We start from the raw sequence: 20,873 nt of genomic DNA, 5'->3' as shown, positions 1-20,873 counted from the left end.
CTGCCACTACACATTTATTTAAGCCCTGAAAATGGAGTGGACACTTGATTCAGTGTCATAAGTGTCATTCAGTGTCATATTCAATGGAGTGGACACTTGATTCAGTGTTATACTATCTATGTAGTAGTATTATGCACATCTAAACATATTAAGGCACAGATTATACACATATAAATTTTTTGTATGAGTTTCAGACAATTATTGGGATTCTTTAAGGATTTGCAAATAGCATAGGAGCAAGTCTCATTTGATATCTGAATGTACTATTGGAACAGTTCAGTAGTGGCTGACATCTACAGTGGAACTTAGAAGGTACAGATCCTGCCCACACTGCTACCTGGCTCTAAATCCCCTGTCCCACACTGCTGCACAAGAGAGTGGCACTGAACATTAGGACTGAACCACTCCTAATAATCATCGAGCAATTGCACACTGCTTCCATTCTCAACAGAACCAGCATGCAACAACTATTGCACATCCAACAACGATTAGATTTCTAAAAACCATATCTGTGTTACTTCTTTTGTTAGCTGTTAAGAATCAAGCTAAATGAACAAATACCAGTTGTTTTACCTAGAGGAATTCTGAAATCTTTCTTTATCAGTATGTCTCTAATCTCTGCTAGAGTCCAAATAGTAACTCTATTAGTTTCTGGAGCATAAAGGTTAGAGATCAGTAAAAAAGCTGGTTTCTTTTCACAAAAGGCCCTAAGCAGAGCATGTATCAGAGCTGTGTGTTTTATGTGCTTAGCATACAAACAAAAAAACCCCTCAAATACTTAGACCAGAATGAATTACGCATATGAAGTCTTTACATAGATTTGCTTATTTTGCATAATTCTGCTTCTACTGGTCATAATTCTGCTCTGCTGAAAGGGACAAAAAGCTACAATGTCATTCCTCCACCTGTGATTTTTTTCCCTGCTAAAGTTTCATCAGACATTGCTCACATGTTTTGAAACCCATGTTCATGACTGCTAGAAACCCTGCCCCCACCTACCTTCCCCCCCACTTCTTGGCCTAATATCAAGTTGCACGAGTCTCACAACATGAGTCTACTGTAAAATATTACTGAGTAATATCTCTGCAGAGTAGTTAGTTCCCTCTCCCATCACATTTAACATTCAACAACTGTGTAATCAGGAGTACTCCAGAAGAATTAAGAGCAATTATGTCCTCCTTCCTATACTCATTGTCTATTGTCAATGATATTGTCTATTGCATGATCATGGAGTGAACATAACCCTGATTATAAGTGTTTGTTAAATAGTCGTAATGAAGGTCCACACAGCTCTTTTGTGTGTACGTGCATGCGCTAGTATTGATGTTGCCATAAATCCCCGCTTTTTAGCACTTAGCACTTACATTTATATACCGCTTTATAGCCGGAGCTCTCTAAGCAGTTTACAATGATTTAGCATATTGCCCCCAACATTCTGGGTACTCATTTTACCGACCTCGGAAGGATGGAAGGCTGAGTCAACCTTGAGCCCCTGGTCAGGATCGAACTTGTAACCTTCTGGTTACAGGGCGGCAGTTTTACCACTGCGCCACCAGAGGCTCTTTGAGCTTTTTGATATTCCATTGCTATTTTCTATCAGTTTTTTTTTTTTTTAAAGGTAAAACATCCACTAGAACATACTCTTATAGCCAGTATTCATTATTCAGTTAGGAAAGTCTCCAGGTGTAGCACAGGAGAATTCAAGGGCAGGAGAAAATTCTAACACTGATAACTACAATACAAATACCTATTATGGTAGAGGTCATAATAGCAATGCAATGTTATGCTTATTGTGTTTTACTGGCATAACTTGCATATAATAAATGCAGTGCTGTTTAAAACAATAGAGAATATGCACAGGAGAGTGGTGTAGTGGTTGTTATAGTGTTGACTAGGACTGGGGAGACTCTGAGTTCAAATCTCCATGCTGCTATGAAACTCACTGGGTGACTTTGAGTCAGTCATGTATCTCGCAGACTAACCTACCTCACAGGCTTTTTGTGAGGATAAACATAACCACTCTGGGCTTAATGGAGGAAGAGTGGGATATACATTTAAATACATAAACATAGGGTGCTTACTATGGAGTAGATACAATTTTTTACTGTGGTGATTCAGCAGACTTGATTTCTGCAAGTCATGTGGCACCTTTGTAGGTCTGCTTTGAGAGTGCAGTCTAGATGGTGGAAACATGAACAATGTGAGACACATTTGTTTTTCTGTGTCTGTTACTGCTTCATCCCTTCCAGTTGCATGCTGAGCCGTAATAGAGAACACAAGAAGTTCCCTTCCATCTTGTCCTAAATCAGTAGTTGGAACCCTTGTGGGGAACAGAGAGGGGAAAATAAGCCCTTAAAGGAGAGGAAATTATAAATGGCAGAAAGACAATAAGAACTTTAAAGAAAAAAATTATTTCCTTGTTCAATTTTAGGAGTTTTCATCTACCATGCGGTAATGCCCCATATGCACTGAAGTAGTCTTCTCTGGAGTCCATGGTGCATGAAAATGACTTGGTGCCATATGGTGCCTATACTACTGCAAAGCATGTCAGATTCAGTGTATAGGCTGGTATAAACATTCAGAAAAGATCCAGTCATTGTAGGGAAAGTAATACCTGTTTGTTGTTACAATTAAAAGTACTGATTGCAGAGAGACATCAAGTAAGAGCTGTAAAAAGCAGACCATATTTATAGGGTGGAACAGAACAATACTTGTTAGATTTTTGCAGGAAGTCACAGGCCGATGAACTGGAAAAATTCAATAGGGCTGCTTTATGTAAATAGGTATATTTGTGTATTCTGGCTTTGCAAAGGCTTTTTAAAGTAGGGGAAGGAGAGGGAAACACAAACGTTGATTCCATTTCAGGAACTATGAAGCATGGTGGAATTCATCTTTAAAAATTGCTGCACCGTTTTTGTATAACAATGGTCAGGATCTAAGCATCATTTAAACAAATGAGACAAGCTAGTCCCAATGTTTTTCGTTGGAATTAATCTGGATCATGCCATATATATATATATATATATATATATATATATATATATATATATATATATATAAATTGGGCATGATCCAGATTAATATATTATATTAATTTGATTATATATTGATTATATATGATTATATATTGATATAATCAATGATTATTGATTATCTATCTATCTATCTATCTATCTATATTGAACTGGTTTAGTACTGCGAACCGCAGCTTACCATTGCATCAAACTAGCAAATTTGTTTGTCCTGAAAACTGATTGACAGGAATTTTATGAAAATAAACTCCTCTCAAGTTATATTGTATCTAGAATTTCTGCTTCATAAAGGCTTACTAAATATTAAGTCACATTCAGTGGGTGCATCAAACCTTTGGTATAGTAATGTACCTTCACCAGAAGTTTCTTCTGCAATGGAAGGAGAGATGCACTCACACAATAAGTCCTTTCATGAGCAGTATGTGGTCCTTGTGTCTGCACAACTCATTTCATGAACAGAAGAAACTTCAAATGACAGAGCACCATTCAGCCAAATATCTGATGCTGCCTAATGTGTTTAATCAATATTTTAATGCCATGAGATAATGACTAGTCCAGAAATGATGGGGAACCGAGGTTTCTTGCTATGAGAATGAGCCTATGGCTGCATTTGCGTGTTACAGGAAATCGGAGGTGAAGAATCCTGAGGTTGGATTTCTTGTATGTCCAGCCATGGTTCCGTCTGAAATGCATGCAGCTGCGGTTCTGTCAGAAAAGTGACCCAGGTTTTCGTTTCCCAAACTCCAGTTTTAACCCAACCCAAAACTCACTCCGAATTTTGCTGCTCCTGAGGTTTGCATTCGGAAATGTTACGTCTGAAGGCAGAACTGGAATTACAAAGAGCTGTAACCGGAGTTGAGGGAGGAAGCTCCTCCCTCATGATGGGCTGCCAGGACTGTCCTTGATGCCAGAAGGAAGTCCATTCTGCCAGTTTCCTCTCCTGTCTGGAGTCTCTGAGACTGTGATTTTCAATGTCTGTGAAGCGTGTGCAGGGGCGGCGGGTCAGGTCCATTGGAAATGCTACCTCTGTGAATGGTGGGCTTGTGCCACCTCCACCCCCCAGATTTGCCCTTTCTGCATGCAAGGGGGGGGGGAGGAAAAACTTTTACTTTATTTTTAAAGTAAACCTCAATTCTATATTACATATAAAAATCTTGAAATTGTGGTTTAGTTCGAATTACAGCTGGGACATGCACCAGGAAAAAAACCTGCTTTCCTCCCTATCTGTGGTTTGCATTTCCCGGATTTTGTAATTAATACTTGACTACAAATTGAAAGTAAAAGGTTTCCCTCTGTTCTCCCATGCATGCACACAAATGTACCACTTGAGATTCTTGTTTTTATAGTGGAAACCCACGGATCCCCATCATCATTGGGGGGCGGGGGCGTTCCTTGAATCTTTTGGCTTCATTACTGATTGGAATTATACTAGCTGCCAAGAAATGAAGTGATAGGGTTAGGGCAGGCATGAGACATGCATTTACTTACTCTCCAAGAACGACAGAAGAATCACAAAGAAGTGAAATGCCAAGCAGCAGGGAGAAAAATCTAATCAGAAGCTGTACATAATTTAGGTGCAACCTTGGTCAGTTTTTCAGAGTTTCTAATTTTGGTTTTAATACTGATTGTCTCCATGAATTCTGGCAGTTGGATAAAATAAGAAAAGAAAAAGTGGCATTTTACATTAGTATTCAAATAGTGTTCTGTCATGTTCATTAGATCAAGGCATGCACAATCCTATTATTCATGCCATATATGCTCTGCCTTCTCTGGAATGCTAAGCATTTGCTCTAACTAATATTTTTGCTTCTATTGTTCAGTTCTTAGGACAAGACAAATGTAGTTTTCAGGAGCATACATGAAGGAAGCTTCTTGATTTATCAAAGTTTATGCACTTCCAAGTACTTCCTAGTAGCTATTGAGCAAATGGGTGCAAGAGGAGCAGCCACAGTTGAAAGACATAAGTAGTGAAATGATTTTTCGGCCACATTGAACATATTCTGTTGTAAATAGTGGGCTTCAGTTACTCCTGTGAGTAATCAGGACAGTGAGTTTAATGGACAGAGAAGGTCAAGTAGTAATATTGGATTCTATGCTGGAGAATTTGAACTGTTGTGAACAGAGAGAAGGGAAAGTGGCAAGTGGCTGATTAGAAGCAATATTGCAGAGAGCTTAGGAACTTTGGAAAATTGAGCTGCTGATCGATATGAAGTTATGTCAGCTTTCACAAATTTATCCAGCATTATAGTCTGTCTATATGCCATACTTAGACCACTGCTCTAAAGTAAGTATTAGGATAACTTTGAAATATTTCAAATTGATAGCAGGATAATTTGGATCTCTCTCTCTCTCTCTCTCTCTCTCTCTCTCTCTCTCTCTCTCTCTCTCTCTCTCTCTCTCTCTTTCTCTCTCCCCCCCCTTCTCTCCCCCCACTATTTTTTGGGTCCTATCTATAGAGAAATAATTCCATTAATGTGTCTGTACTTGAAAAGTAGCAAAACTAGAATGTTCGGGGGCAAGAAATATGGTAATAGTCAGCCTGGATTCCTTTTGAGTTGAGAAAAGTGGACTATGTGGTTTTTTAAAAAGTCGATTGAGTCTGTTACTAGAATGAGCACTGCTAGACTGCATTAGTCTGTGTTCATTTCTTATTTAAAAAATCTAAAATGCCCCAAATAGGTTATATGTTTTTGTTGGTTCCTCTCATTCTCCAAGTGAATCACCATACACTGGCTTCATAGGCCGGGTATGGAGGAGCTTTGATGGCTAGGGTCCTGCAAAAAGATATTGGTCCAGTTCACATGAACACAGCCCCCTACTCGTGATGAAAGGGGCAGATGCTCCAAGAATGCACCAGCCCCAACATTATTAAAAGATATGCCAATGCATTCTCAGCACGTCCTTTAATTGTGTGTGGGGGTAATCATCTGAATTGCACCTCTACACGCAATACAAAACCCATTAAAACCCTTGTATGCATGGAGATGACTAGCTATCAGAGTTAAAATTTAGTTGCTGGTGAAGGGAGGAGTCTCTGCAAGGGTCAGAGCTAAAAGTTTTGGATGTATTTTTTCTGTGTTGAAGTTCACGTTCCTGGAGCACACCCTTTCAATACCTACAGGCAGAAATATATTTCTTGTTTGTGCAGCAAAGACATTGGATTGCTACAATTGTAGACATATCTTGTGAAGACCTTGTTTTGAAGGTTGTAGGCAATGGGATGTGAGTATACGGAAACAGGAACTTGAAGTCTGAAGAGAAAAACAGACACATTGACAGGTAATTTGTCTACTTCACATTGTTGGCAACAGTTACAAATGCTGGCTGTTACCTTGCAGTCTCTGCTGTTCTTCCTTCTTTCTTAGCTCAGTTCAGTTGCCTAGTCAGCACAATTCAAGCTGGATATCGGTAGCTTTTTTCTTTTTGTTTTGGTGTATTGCTTTTAGCAAATCTAATGAGTTGTGATATTTTATTAGGTAATTGGGCATGTTCAATATTCAGTTTACTAAAATGGCCTGTGGTAACATAGTAAATAAGATACTCTAAAAGTACTCTGATGCCTTGTAAATGGGAATTGTAGCCTGTTTGCTTTTCTAAATGAAACTGTGGTGTGTGTGTTTTTTCCATGCTGTGCTTACTCTTAGCTATTTTCCTTTGCTTTCCCTTTGCAATGAAAGTGGAGCAGGTGAAAAATACTAAACAAAATTGTGGCAACAAGTATTTTAGGTGACAAGATTGCTACTAGTGTTGTGCAAAATATTTCAGCGTTGAAACATTTCGACTCAAAATGGTCAATTTCATCTCAAAACGGGCCTTTTCGAGTGTTTTGAGCTTGAAACTAAAGACCCTTTAAATCAGGCCTGCTGAACTTAGGCCCCCCACCTGTTTTTGAACTAGAATTCCCATAGACCCCAGCCACAGTGGCCAATAGCCAGGGATTGTGGGAATTGTAGGCCAACGTCTGCAGGAGGGCCAAAGTTGAGCAGCCCTGTTCTAAATAAAGGGCCTATTTCTTGCTCAGAGCAAAACAACCCCTTTTCGATCGAAACATTTTGACATTGTGAGTGTTATTTCAAAGGCCTGTTTTTCCATTATGGATTGGTTTTCTGGAAGTGGATTCCGATTGGCTTGCAATATGCTTCATTCTTGGTTGGCTTGTTATCATACAAATCAAGTGTTGTCATGGGTAACTATTCCCCCATTGGCTGTGTCAAAAGAGGGAGGGAGTGGAACACAAAAGAAGGAAATTTCAAAATTATTCAAAGGGACTGGTAGGCAGAGAAAACCCTTATGCCTCGCTTGAAGAGGACATCTGGAGAGGAAGAAGGAAGGTTTGATTTTGTGGTTTTCTTTTCTCAACACTGAGTATAATATGCTGTGCTATCGCTGCTGTAACTATCTAGTTTTTCTGGATCTCAGATTGACAAAGGCAGAACTTAGGTGCTTGCCTTCCTTGAGTTGTGGTTTGTTTTGTTTGTGACATAGTGTTATGGCAATAAATGGACAGTGGCAGCTGTCTCTCTGTAATATTTCTTGGTGATTGCTGTGAGAAGCTCGATGTCTAGCCTTGATAGTAACTTGTGCTCGACTCACTGCTCTGCTCTGCTCTGCAATCTGCACTGCGGGGTGTACTCAGTCAAAATGTGGCTGAAGTAGTTCTAGTTGATTTTATGGCTATGCTTGCTGCTACAGGTGTTGCTGTGGCAGCTATTGCAATGTTAGCTAGAAAGTAATGTACTGAGTCATATTTTTGTGTGAGAGAGCAACTTGTGCCAATAATGTTACTGCAGCACAGGCATGGTGGCTGGCAGTGGATTCTGGGTCAGTGATTCATTTTTGGCCTTTTGGGGACTGTGTTTGAAATGTGTGTTCTATGTTGGAGAGAAAGATTCCTTTTTTCTCTCTGTTTCTGCAGTGTTTTTCAAGGCAGGGTTGCAAAATGAATTGCAGATTGCAGTGGAAACTTGCATGTGCACTCTATGAATCCAGCTTGTTCTGACCATAGGGAATAATGGGGAAACTTGAAAAACCCCATTATTTCCCATGAGTAGCTCCTAGGGACACCAAAGTGGGTAAGGTGGTAGAGCATGATGGGTGCTACCTACCACGGTAGGTACCAGGGTACCTACCTACCACAAAGGAAATGGACAAGCAGACAATTTTAAACATATTTTAACCTTTGGATTTGGTGAAAGGTTAAACATTTAGTCAATTTTTAAACCCAACCCACATTGGTGCCCATGTTTTGAGCTTCCCCATTGTTCCCTATGACTGAAACATGTGAAACATTTCAAGTTGGTTTCTTAGAGTCATCTGTTTTGACTGCTACTTCAATTAAACATTTCGGCTGTTTTGCATTTTGTTTTGAGCTCGAAACAAAATGCAAAATCCATTTCGTGCTCATCCCTGATTGATCCTTGTGTGAAGAGGAAACCTTGGATACAAAAGGCATGTCAACTTAATTGAAAGTGACAACTGCAGTAGTGGTTAATACTACTGGTTAATACTAATTGAAAGCGACAACTGCAGTAGTGGTTAATACTACTGGTTAATACTACTAGTAGTGGTTTTTGCATTTTGTCTGGGTTTCAAATTTAGAGCAATTCCATACTGTTCTGACCCAACTTGGAATGTTTTAGCTGCTACTAAAGGCACAAACCAGAGAGGAAGGGAAAAGATTAAGGATAAGAAAACAATTACGATTTCTATTTGTACTCCACTTTTCACAGAAATTCTCAAAGCAATTTAAATAGAGAATAAAAAGGACAATCTTGTTCCCTGACCGCAAATGACACACAATCTAAAAAGAAATGCAAAGTAGCAGGGTGGATTTGATTTAAATCAAACTGAAAAATCAATCAAAAAAATCCAATTTAAATAAAAAAAAATCAGATTTTTTTATTTAAATCGGATTTTTTTTATTTAAATCGGATTTTTTTGATTTAAATCAGATTTTTTTTTATTTTTATCCACCCTGCTAGTGATTTAAATCGTGATTTAAATCAGTTTGATTTAAATCAAATCCACCCTGCAAAGTAGTCATCAGTAACAGCCTATGGAGGAATGCTATACTGCAGTTGAATAGGGCCAGTTGCTCTCCCCTGATTAATATAAAGAGAATTGTGACTGTGAAAGGTGCTTCTTTACCCACTTTAGCCAGGGGTGACATACAGACCAGTCTCCAATTAACTAGATTAGGAATAGTCCAATTGGAAAGAGACTTTTTGGCTGCTGCTTCTTGTTTGGATTAAGTGGGCATTTGGAAGTCTGTTAGAATGAGTGGGTATATGTTATGTAATGATTCTTTATCAGCAACGTCTCTCTAGGCCAGGGCTGCACAACACTAGCTTCCCAGCTGTTGCTGGAATACAAGTTTCATAATAGCCAGCCACAGCAACCAGTAGTCAGGGATGATTGGAGCTGTAGTCCAACATCTATAGGAGGTGCAGCTCTTCTATAGACAGAAATTCTGAGGTAATATTGTAACATGCACTGTACCATTGATGAATCAGGTGAATCACATCAGAATGATGACACTCTGTGTGAATAATCAGGTGGGAACAAACACCAAATTTAATCTTTTAAATCTGAAAAAACAACTGCCAGAACGTAGGTTTAATTGTTTACAGAAAAACAATTTTAAAAGATAAAAACTGGGTTTGTCACCTTTTTAATTATATCCCTGAGCTGTGTTCCAGACCTTAAAACTGCTGGGTTTCTTTAATAAATGTTCTGATTGTGTTTTATCCAGAAAGTTTATAATTATGAAGCTTTGTAAAAATGTGTCTTTAGAACTACTGCATATGTTAAACCTGCATGTTAGGCTTCTGCAAGCCCTGCTAATGATGTAACATGTGCAATAGGAATCTTAGATCTTGCCCGCAGTGAGAATCTGAGCTCCAGAAATAAATCTAGGTCAGTCATTAAGATAGTTGTGTGAAAGTGCACATATCTGTTGTCACATATCATGTAGCTGGCTTTCCACTTTAATGGAGTTGTTGGCGCATACATGCAGCATGATAAACGATATACTGCCAAGTTACCCATACCTAAATAGGGGCCAGTAGCTCAATTTGAATGTAAAGGATATATAATGCTTCAATACAATGTGATCCATGTTTAAATGAGGCCTTGTGTTGCATTGTGTGAGAAGCCTACCTGAACCCTTATTTTTATAAAGCATAATATATAGCAGTAGCGCACAGCACCTAATTCACCCTGGAGATGTTGAGGCTGTGCTCTTCATTTCAGCAAAGTCCCACTGATTTCAACAGAATCTATATGAGCATAAAGGTTTAAAAAAATTTTAAAAAATGATTGGAAACCATGTCAAAATAAATTGTTTGACATACTGACAAAGCTGCCTTAAACATTCCTCAATGGCAATGAAGCTTGTTTCTAAAGAATTTTTTAAAAAATACACTTGATTTGATTGTGTGTGTTCTGAGCTTGAGGTTGAGTTACAAGAATTTAAATACAGATGGACCTCTGTATTCACGGGCATGCCGTTCTCTGCAATTACCACGGATAGTGAAACTGAGAATACTGCATCATTAAACTCTATGTGCTGGGTTAAACTCTATGTGCAGGGTTAGTTTCCTGGAGGCCTGAAAATCTTGCTGAAAATGGCAAAAAAACAGGCAAAAAATGGAAAGTGCCCTAATGTGCTCCGTGGGTCTCCAGAGGCCCACATTTTGCCATTATTCTATGATTTTTAATGGAGGGAAATGGGTTTTTTAAACTGACTGAGCCAAAAATGGCTCCTGCACTCAATATGGCAGGTGGAAATGAGCTCCGAGGTAATTTCTGTCCACCCCGGATCCACGGATACTCCACATAGAATGTTGCATGTCATGATCATGTATCATTTATTTGTTTGTTTGTTTATTCGATTTCTATACCGCCCTTCCAAAAATGGCTCAGAGCGGTTTACACAGAGAAATAACAAATAATAAATAAGATGGATCTCTGTCCCCAAAGGGCTCACAATCTAAAAAGAAACACACGATAGACACCAGCAACAGTCACTGGAGGTACTGTGCTGGGGGTGGATAGGGCCAGTTACTCTCCCCCTCCTAAATGAAGAGAATCACCACGTTAAAAGGTGCCTCTTTGCCAAGTTAGCAGGGGTTGTATTTTTATTATGCATGTTATTTTCCATCATTAGCAGTGTTCTTCATTGCGAGGCCTGGGGGCTCGTGGTGGCTCCATTGACCCTAAATTCACCTCCCTGACATTGTTGGTTAGATCTGAACAAACCTTCAGCTGAAGCAGAATATTCCACACAGTCTTCTTGGCACCGCACAGAGGTATCTGATTTCACTATTGCTGCGCTTTGCCCCAGGGCCAGTGGGGTAAGAGAGATGGAACCTTCTCAAGTCCTGACACCATATTGGAAGGCATGCACAAAGTGCTGGGAAATGTAGTCTTTCCCAATGCTTTCTTCTTAGAGCACTAAAGGAAAACACTGGGAAGGATTGCACTTCCTAGTGCTCCATGCATGCCTTCCAAGATGGCGCTGGAGCTTGCACCTCCTCTTGCTCAGAAAATACTCTGAGGCTGAGGCCTATTTCAGCCCTGTTCAAAAGTGAAATATATTAAATATATTTATTTCCATACAAGCACATCTTCCTTGGTATTGGCCCCATTGATTCTCTGTTTGTGAAGAGCTGACCCCATGTGATTCTCTGTTTCATCACTGCTTGGGTAAAGACACTGATTTTTTAGAGATGGATGAGATCAGTTCATTAAATTATACCAGGCGGCCTCAAAATGCTTCCCAGTACAAATTTGCATGGTTGTGTTAGACGCTTGCATGGGCCATCAGTCTTTGCTCTTCTGCTGCAAAGATAGCCTTTTAATCTATTGTTTGGTAAAAACAGGTGTGAACTGGAAGCATTGTAATTATAGATCAGAATGGATTATATTAACATGGCAGGTTGTTTTGAAATATGCTAGCTCCATTACTACTCTCCTTATCTTCTGCTTGCTGTTAAATATGGAAAATTGCCTAGGGCTTAAAACTCTCACTTAAAACACACACACACACACACTTTTTAAAAAGACAATGTGTCTTGTTTGAGCATTGTATATCCATGCTGAAACTCAATGACTTAACACAAACTAGTGCTATATCCTATGTTTTTTATGTGATTAGGATACAACTACATATTTAATAAAACAGGTCACATCTTATTTACAGCTACTTCTATTTATTTATTTTCCACCAGGGAAGGTAGTAAGATAACGTTCTATAATAATGACCCACAATTCTGTGAGTACACCTGAATGACTCTGCCAGCTCATACAAAAGATTGCCATCTGAAAGTTGTTCAAATGTGAATCAGCTGTGAATGCAACAATCTATGATTGTGGACAACAATTTTTCACTTGTTAAAGAGCACCACAGATTCCTAGGAACTTTGCTGCTTTCCCTGAGGGAAGGAATTGCACTACTTCCCATTGCCCGAGGGAAGCAACAGTGCCTTTGCTCATCAGAGGCCTAGTAACCCAACACATCTTGCACTAAGGGGCAAAGACTGCCATGTTTAAAAGACCCAGAAGTAAAGGGTTAACATGCGGACATACACAACCATTCTCTAAAAATGCAAGCAGTCAAAAAACAAGACTTTGGCAAAGCAGAAACTAATTAGCTAAGGTCTGAAGAAGAAGAAAAAAAGACCAAAAATAAACACTGCTTGTTATGCAAGGACTTGGCCATCTGTAAGATGTTTTTCATATACATTGTCACCCCCTCTTGCTATGTATATGCATTGTATTTATTCTAGGAATGTGATGCAGTATTTTTATCTTGATGTTTGCTATAATATGAGAAGTCTGCTCTATAGTGAGATGACTGCTGAATTTAATTAGACTGCAAGAATATATCTGGTTTTAGGCTGTGCTGTGCTGTTGTTTTTAAAGTGAGTGGGGCGGGGGAAGTATGGAGCATGGTTCATTCAGGTGGCTAAAAAAATGTGGCTCAGTGTAACTCAGACTTTGCTTGTACCTGACTGGATGAGTGAATAGGTCTATTTAGAAAGTACAGTATGTGATGTTTTCAGTCAGGTGGTGGCTGGGGTGGGAGTTGGGGTTATTTGAAACAATAGCTGAAACGCAGCTACGAACTCCAGACCAAGATTGCTTTTTGTTGAACAAGTAATCAAGCTCAATAGAATTACCTTCTTTCAAGAAGCAGTTATCATTGTGGACATAGAATGTTCCCTCCAGCATTGGAGAGTAAACTAATTAAAATATTGTGACCACAGAGATTATATTTTTCCTTCTATTTTTGGTTTGGCTGTGCTTTGATTTTTTTTTTCTCTTGATTTTTTTGTTTTCATTATCTTCCACTCAAGTTTACGTGATAAGCAGCCTGTAGGAATACTACTTTTGCTAGAAGATAGTGTGCACAAATAGGACACAGAATTAGAAATTACTACATGGCACCTTATTTGTGGCTTTCCTTTATTTATTTATCTATCTATCTATCAAATATGTACACCACCCCAAACATTCGTTTCTGGGCGGTTAATAATAGCATAAAACCAGTTTAAAACATATACAAAAAACTTTAAACAATTTAAAAATTTAAAAATAAACCAGAGATTAAAACCCAAAAATTTTAGGAAGCTAAGAAAGCTTGGACGAAAAGATGAGTTTTCAGGTGTTTTTTGAAAATTGCCAAAGATGGGGAGGATCGTATCTCAGCAGGGAGCACATTCCACAATCTCTGGGCAGTGACCGAGAAGGCCCATCTCTGTTTAGCCACCAAATGAGTTGGCAGTAACTGGAGATGGACTTCCTCAGATAACCTCAATGAGCGGTGGGACTCGTAGTGAAGAAGACACTCTCTTAGATACCCAGGGCCTAAGCCGTATAACTAGCACTTCGTATTTTTTCCAGAAACCTATTGACAGCCAATGTAGCTCCATCAGTAAAGGAGTAACATGGTCTCTCCGAGATGACCCAGAGACCAACCTGGCTGCCCCATCCTGAATCAGTTGAAGTTTCTGGACTATGTACAAAGGCAGCCCCCCGTAGAGTGCATTACAGAAGTCAAGGCTGGAGGTTATTAACTGATGTACCACTGTTTTGAGGTCACTGGGCTTGAGAAACAGGACCAGCAGAGTCACACTTCCTCTGTCAATTGCCAATTGGAGATGATCCATCAGGCCAACCAAGGCATTCTGCATCCCATAGCCCACCCGAAAACCAGTGTGAAATGGGTCTAGATAATCATTTTCCTCCAAGACCTCCTGGAGCTGAGAGGCCGCCACCCTCTCAATTACCTTGCCCAAACATGGGAGGTTGGAAAAAGGCCTATAATTGCTCAACTCTGAGGGATCTAATGCTGGCTTCTTTAGAACAGGTCTAATGATTGTCTCCTTAAGGCAGGGAGGCATCCTCCCCTCCCTCAGAGAAGCATTTATGATTTCCACCAGGCTGTCTACAACAGCCTCCCTGCTAGATAGAACAAGCCATGTTGGAAAAGGGTCAGGAGAACAAGTGGTAGGCCTCACTGCTCCAAGCAGCTTGTCCATATCCTCAGGAGTCACAAACTGAAACCAATCCAGTCGAATCACATAAGAGGAGTTGTTGGGCACCTCCAGCTCAGACATCAAATTAATTGTAGAGTCTCCATCTAGGTTGGCCTGAATCCAAGAGATTGTATCTGCAAAAAACTCTTTAAACACATCAAAGCGGGTAACTGATAACTTCACATTTTGGTTCAAGGGAGGGGGAGCAGATACTAGTCCCCTCACACCCCTGAACAATTCCGCTGGACATGAACCCGTAGAGGCAATACGGGCAGAAAATAACCGCTTCTTTGCCATACTTACTGCCTGAGCATAGATCTTTAGATGTGCTCTATGTTGTAATCTGTCAGATTTTAGTTGAGTCTTTCTCCACTTGTGCTCCAGTCACCTACTTTGCCGCTTCAGCTCCCGTAGATCTTCCATATACCAAGGGGCCAAATTTGAAGTGGGTCGGAGGGGACACTTAGGAGCAATCGTGTCTACTGCCCTGGTGAGCAAGTTGTTCCAATTCTCAACCAGGGCATCAACAGGATCACTGGCAAAGCCAACATTGAATCCATCCAAGGCTTCTTGGGATCTTATTGGATCCAAGAACCTCTTCGGGCAGACCATTCTAATGGGCCCCTCGGCCCTGCGGAGGTGGGAAGTGGTTGTAAGTCCAACCTTAACCAGATGGTGGTCCGTCCATGACAATGGGGAAATCACAGGAGTCCCCACCCATGGAACACCACCCTGCTCAGAGTAAAAGACCAAATTAAGCGTGTGACCTGCAATATGCATCGGTCCAGAGACCACTTGGGATAGGCCCATAGCTGTCATGGCCTCTATGAACTCCTGAGCTACCCCAGACAGATTGGTCCCAAAATGAACATTGAAGTCCCCCAGCACCAAGAGTCTGGGAGACTCCAACGCGAGTTCCATGACCAAGCCCATGAGCTCAGTAAGGGATTCCGCTGGGCAGCGGGGCGATCAGCACACCAACAGAAGTCCCAATCTATCCCTGGCCCCCAAACTCAAGTACACACATTCAATATGGTCCGATACCCTAACAGGGACCCTGGTAAGGGAGATGTTATCCTTATAGACCACAGCCACTCCACTTCCCCGCCCATGTCCCCTCACCTGCTCCTCTACAGAATATCCTGTAGGGAGAAGCTGGGTCCAAACTGGACCACTAGCCTCCCCCAACCAAGTCTCAGTGATACATACCAGGTCGGCTCCTTTATCCATGATCAAATAATGGATGAGTTCAGATTTATTTTAGACCGACCTGGCATTACAGAGGAGTAGGGAAAGGCTATGTGGGTTGTTGGCAGTGCTCCCCAAGGTCAAAGAGTTCTCAGGACAGCCAGAAGGGGAGACAGCTATTAAATTTCTGACTACTCTTCCCCTGGAACGGCCTGCTGACCTGCCAATGTTACTTCTATTCTCCACCACCACCAGGATAGCTGCCCATAGTCAACAAAGGCGCACCCTGTCCACCTATTTCCAGACAAACCCAAACACATTACAGCAACTTCAACTCAAGTCTAAACAGCTTAAAACAATTAAACAGAAGCCCTCTAGCCCTCGCCCTCATTCTCCCCCGAAGTGGCTCCCCCAAAGGGCAACCCCTTTGGTGTCACGCCTTTGGTTGTGACCCCGCCAGTGGCAGGCTCACTGCCACAAGGAGCCTTCCTATAAAGCCCAAAACTGAGCAGGTGACCCAAAGAACAGCTGAGTCACTCAGAGGCTGGTCCCAATCCTGCCCACACTTCCCACAGATGTTAACCTGAGGCTGCATCCCCACAGGGGAAGCAGAAGCAGGCAGGCAACAGCAGAAAGAACCCCAGCACCCACCTGGTCTCTCACTCCAGGCAGCACTGGGTGGGAACTAGATGGACTCTCCCTTTCCCTCTCTGCTGGGCTTCTAACAAATGACAAATAAATTCCTTGACAAATAATTTTTCATTGTTAACTGTAGGTGGCTGGGAACTACATGTGACTGTGCCAATAAATAGAGAGGAGTTTTCAGTTTTGCTTTCCACCCTGTAAAGTCCCACTCTTGTAAGCCACACTTATATCTCAAAACATGTGCAAATGCAGTGTGAGATGGATTATACCAGCGGCTTGATCTAGTCAATTTAGTATTATTGTTTTAAGTATTGGCCATTACAACATACATACAATCAGTTATTTACACCAGCTTATAACTTGTTTACACCAAATTTTGATAAAGTCAGAATAAATAAAGCTACTTTATGAATTACCTGAATGTTACTGTTAGCAAATGAAAATTATTTCATGCAAGGTAGACCAATGTTCACAGTTAGTAAATACAATTAAGACATATTTTTTTCTCCACATTCTGTCACAGTGAACAACTTAATAGTGTTCCTGTCCTATTGTGTTCCTGTCCTGAATTAATAGTGTTTCTGTTCTATTGGGTAACAACATCTTTCCTCCTCCCCAAAATTTTGACTGTCCCTTTGTTGGCCTTTTTCCTTGTTGACTCAATGGCAATAGGATGGTCAGCTCCTGCAAGGGGGAATCTCAGTTCAGCAAATGATAATCATAACCAGATCCTTGATAACAGAAGTTATCAGTTTAAGAGCTGCCAGAGCGCCCAAATCATCCCTCTAGATGCAAGGTCAAAATGTTTCTCCCCTCTGCTGCCAAATCTGAGGCAGAACATAAGAGGAAAGGCATAAATCAGATATTGCCCACTTACAAAGCCAATGTACCACTGTCTCCAGTGAAACCCAAGGTCCTGGTCTCAACAGGCCAGCTCACCCAAATGGGAATGCTGCGTCCCATGATTTATCATCTCTGGCTGCAGTGCCTGTGCCTCACTGTACAATGGCATGCAAATCCCATATGGGGTTAAAACCCCTGGCCCCCAATGGACAATACAAGCCCAAATGGACTTTCATCTGGACACATATATAAGGAAGGCCCTAAGATACTCATCTAGGGAAACTTGTCGAATACACCCATCTATCTCTCCAAGTCCTAGAGCCAATGCAACACTTATGCATAGTAAACCTCCCCTGGGGCAGGCTTCCACTGGTGGCACCATGGTTCCCTCCATTCTCTATTATGGGTTACCCTGTTGGCACATCCACACACCCCACCGTGGCAGTTAGGTTACTCATTGGCGCTACCACTTTTTCTTCATTGACAGGACATCTGCTCATTGAGAGTGCTGTTGCTTGAATCTCTTGCTCCAGGTCAAGAGTTCAGATCTATCATCTTCAGCTCTACTTGGAGCCTTTCTCTACTTTAGCGAAGGCATGCTGCTGAAGCTATAACTACAACCCATGAGCAAACCTGCAGCAACCTCTGAAATGTGTAAAATCTTCACTAACCACCTATGTAAATTCAAATGATCCACACTAACACCAACTGAAGGGAAACAAAATGACTTGGATTCCTCCCTCTTTGATTAGATGGCATGTAGATTAATGGCACAGTGGGGAAGTAACTTGCCTTGGGAGCAAGAGGTTGCCGGTTCGAATCCCCGCTGGTATCTTTTCCCAGACTATGGGAAACACCTATATCGGGCCTCAGTCATATACAGTAGGAAGATGCTGAAAGGCATCATCTCATACTGCGAGGGAGATGGCAATGGTAAACCCCTCCTGTATTCTACCAAAGACAACCACAGGGCCTGTGGTCACCAGGGGTCAACACTGACTTGATGGCACAACTTTACCTTTAGCTTGGCAGACAACCCCCTAACTCCCCCTCCTAGTAATTGCTAGGAAGAAGGCCCAATTATGCCACCTGTTCTATAATTTAAGATAACGTTAAGAGTGTAGATAGATAGATACATTTTTATTTCAGTCATTGACCAGTAAAAGAGTACAATATAACAAAACTTAGCCATTCTGCAAATAATATCTTTATTGGAGTTTGCTAATAAAATTTTTTAAAATAAAAGTCATCAGGATGTCCAGGGAGGTTTTCCAATAGAGGGGAAATTAATCTTAAATGAATATCTTTATAGAAAACACAATATAGGATAACATGTGAAGTGGTTTCTATGGCCCCAGTGCCACATGGGCACAGTCGGGAGGAAAAAGGTAACCCTCCAAACCTGCCATCAAGGACCGCCGTAGGTAGTGCATTAAGATGTACTAAAGTAAGAGCATGCCTAAATTTAGACAGAGATACCTCACTTACATATTCTGCTAGTTTAAAGTTGATAGTTTGGTTCCCTATATATATACACCACTCTTGGGGCCAGCCAATTCATCCTGTAGTTCTATATCTAAAATGCATTGTTTAACCACCCTTACTATTTATTTATTTATTATTGATTGATTGATTTATATACTGCCCTTCCAAAATGGCTCAGGGTGGTTTACAATTAAAAACAAACCACTAAAACAATAAAGAGCTAAAACAAAAATTAAAAACAATTAACAATTTAAAAATATTTTAAAACAAGAATTAAACAATTGCAGTAATTAAAAACTCCGAAACCGGGTTAAGATATTAAAACCAATTAAAAAACCCTGGAAAGCCAGGACAAACAAATACATTTTAAGGGATCTCCTGAAGGCTAATAGAGAATCTAAAATACGGATTTCCATAGGGAGCATGTTCCACAGCCCCGGAGCAGCTATAGAGAAGGCCTCCTCTGAGTCGCCACCCTTGTGGCCTGATCTAGTCCTAGGTCAATTAATTCAACTGGGGAAAGTCCGTAATGAGTTAATTTATTTATGACTAATGACTTCCATTTAAATTTGTGACCATCCATCCTTTTTAAGGAGACTAAACCCCCTTGAGCAAGGACCAATTTTAGCCAAAACAGAATCATACAATGCCAATAACATGACTCAAGCCTAATAAGTCCCACCTCATGTCTAATTACTGCGTTTGGCACACAGCGAGGGACTTGCAGTATGTGTCTAATAAATTAGCTTGTATGGCTTCTAAAGGTGCAAAGTTGTTAATAGGCCACAACTGAGCGCCATACAAAAGTAAGGGATTCACTTTGGTAGTAAAAAGCCTAATTGTACCAGGAATAAATAATGCCTCTCGTGTGGAGTGATAAGATTTAATTTTGTTTATGACAAGTTGAGCAGTCTGCCTGATTGAATTAAAATGGACTTTCCTAGAACATAATGAGTGAAAGACTATACCCAAATATTTAAAAAAGTTCACCTGTTTGATTTTATGTCTGTTCATGAGCCAATTATGTGGCCTTGGGTGCTTAGCAAAAACCATTACCTTCATTTTGGAGTAATTTATTTCAATTAGCTCACTAGCGGAGAAGGATTTAAAAAGTCTAAGGGCACGTTTTAGTCCTATAGGCGTCTGGAACATGATAACCATTTCATCTGCATATAATAATATGGGTATAGTCCTATTTGCTAGTTTCGGGGGATGAATAGAGGGGGAAGAGAAGCAGGAGACCACTGAGTTTATGTAGATGTTAAACAAAATGGGCGCAAGAATGCAACCCTGCCTCACCCCTCTAGACGTTGGAATCTCCGAGGATAGAAGGCCACTCAAGTTGCATCGAACCTTCAAGCGGGTGCTCATGTGTAAACCAACAATTAGAATGAGAAGATGTTTATCGATTTTGAGCTCTATCAATTTTTGCCAGAGCCTTTCTCTGGGGACATAATCAAAAGCCAATTTCAAGTCAATAAAAGCTACATAGAAAGCAGAACCTGGTCTTTGAGTATACTTTTCCACTAAAGATTGTAAAATGAAAGTGTGTTCCATGGTGGGTCTTTCCCGAAAACCCGCCTGTTCCAGTGCCAGAATATTATTCGCATCAATCCAATCCAAGAGTTTAAGAACTAAATGTCTTGCATAGATTTTGCTAATTACGTTAAGTAAACTAATGGGCTGATAATTTGCTGGATCCTCTTGTCTATGTTTTTTATAAATAGGAATTATTATTGCAAGGCCCCAATCAGTTGGAATTTTGGCTGTATTATCAATGTAAGTAAACATAAAGGCAAGAACAGGGACCCACCAGTCTAAATTTGCTTTTAAAGCATTGATAGAAATGTACTCGCTTCCTGGGGCTTTGCCATTTTGAAATTGTTTAATAAGCTTTTCAACCTGGGAACAAGAGACTGGGTTCCAGTTTGGGAGATCGTCATTCATCCAGTCAGTATTAAATGACACAAAATCAGCCCTCTTGTATAATTGAGAGAAATGGTATTCCCAAGCCTCTGGGAGAATAATAGATGTTCATGATGGGGGCAGTTCTCTCTAAAACAGGGCAAACTAACCTCCAAAACTTAACCTGGTTTTTGGATTTAGCCGCCTCTATGAGTTCTGTCCAGTTATTTTTAGT

At 40.6% G+C, this 20,873-nt stretch overlaps 1 protein-coding gene across 7 annotated transcripts in view; it reads left to right on the top strand.

Moving 5' to 3' along the window:
- Positions 1–20,873, top strand: part of PLXNB2 (plexin B2) — a 467,944-nt gene that overhangs the window by 267,358 nt on the left and 179,713 nt on the right. The gene's annotated exons all lie outside the window — the stretch shown is intronic.

The sequence above is a fragment of the Hemicordylus capensis genome, chromosome 5, assembly GCF_027244095.1.
Source record: "Hemicordylus capensis ecotype Gifberg chromosome 5, rHemCap1.1.pri, whole genome shotgun sequence".
In the NCBI taxonomy this organism is placed as follows: domain Eukaryota; kingdom Metazoa; phylum Chordata; class Lepidosauria; order Squamata; family Cordylidae; genus Hemicordylus; species Hemicordylus capensis.
This window is presented reverse-complemented; position numbering and strand designations above follow the sequence as displayed.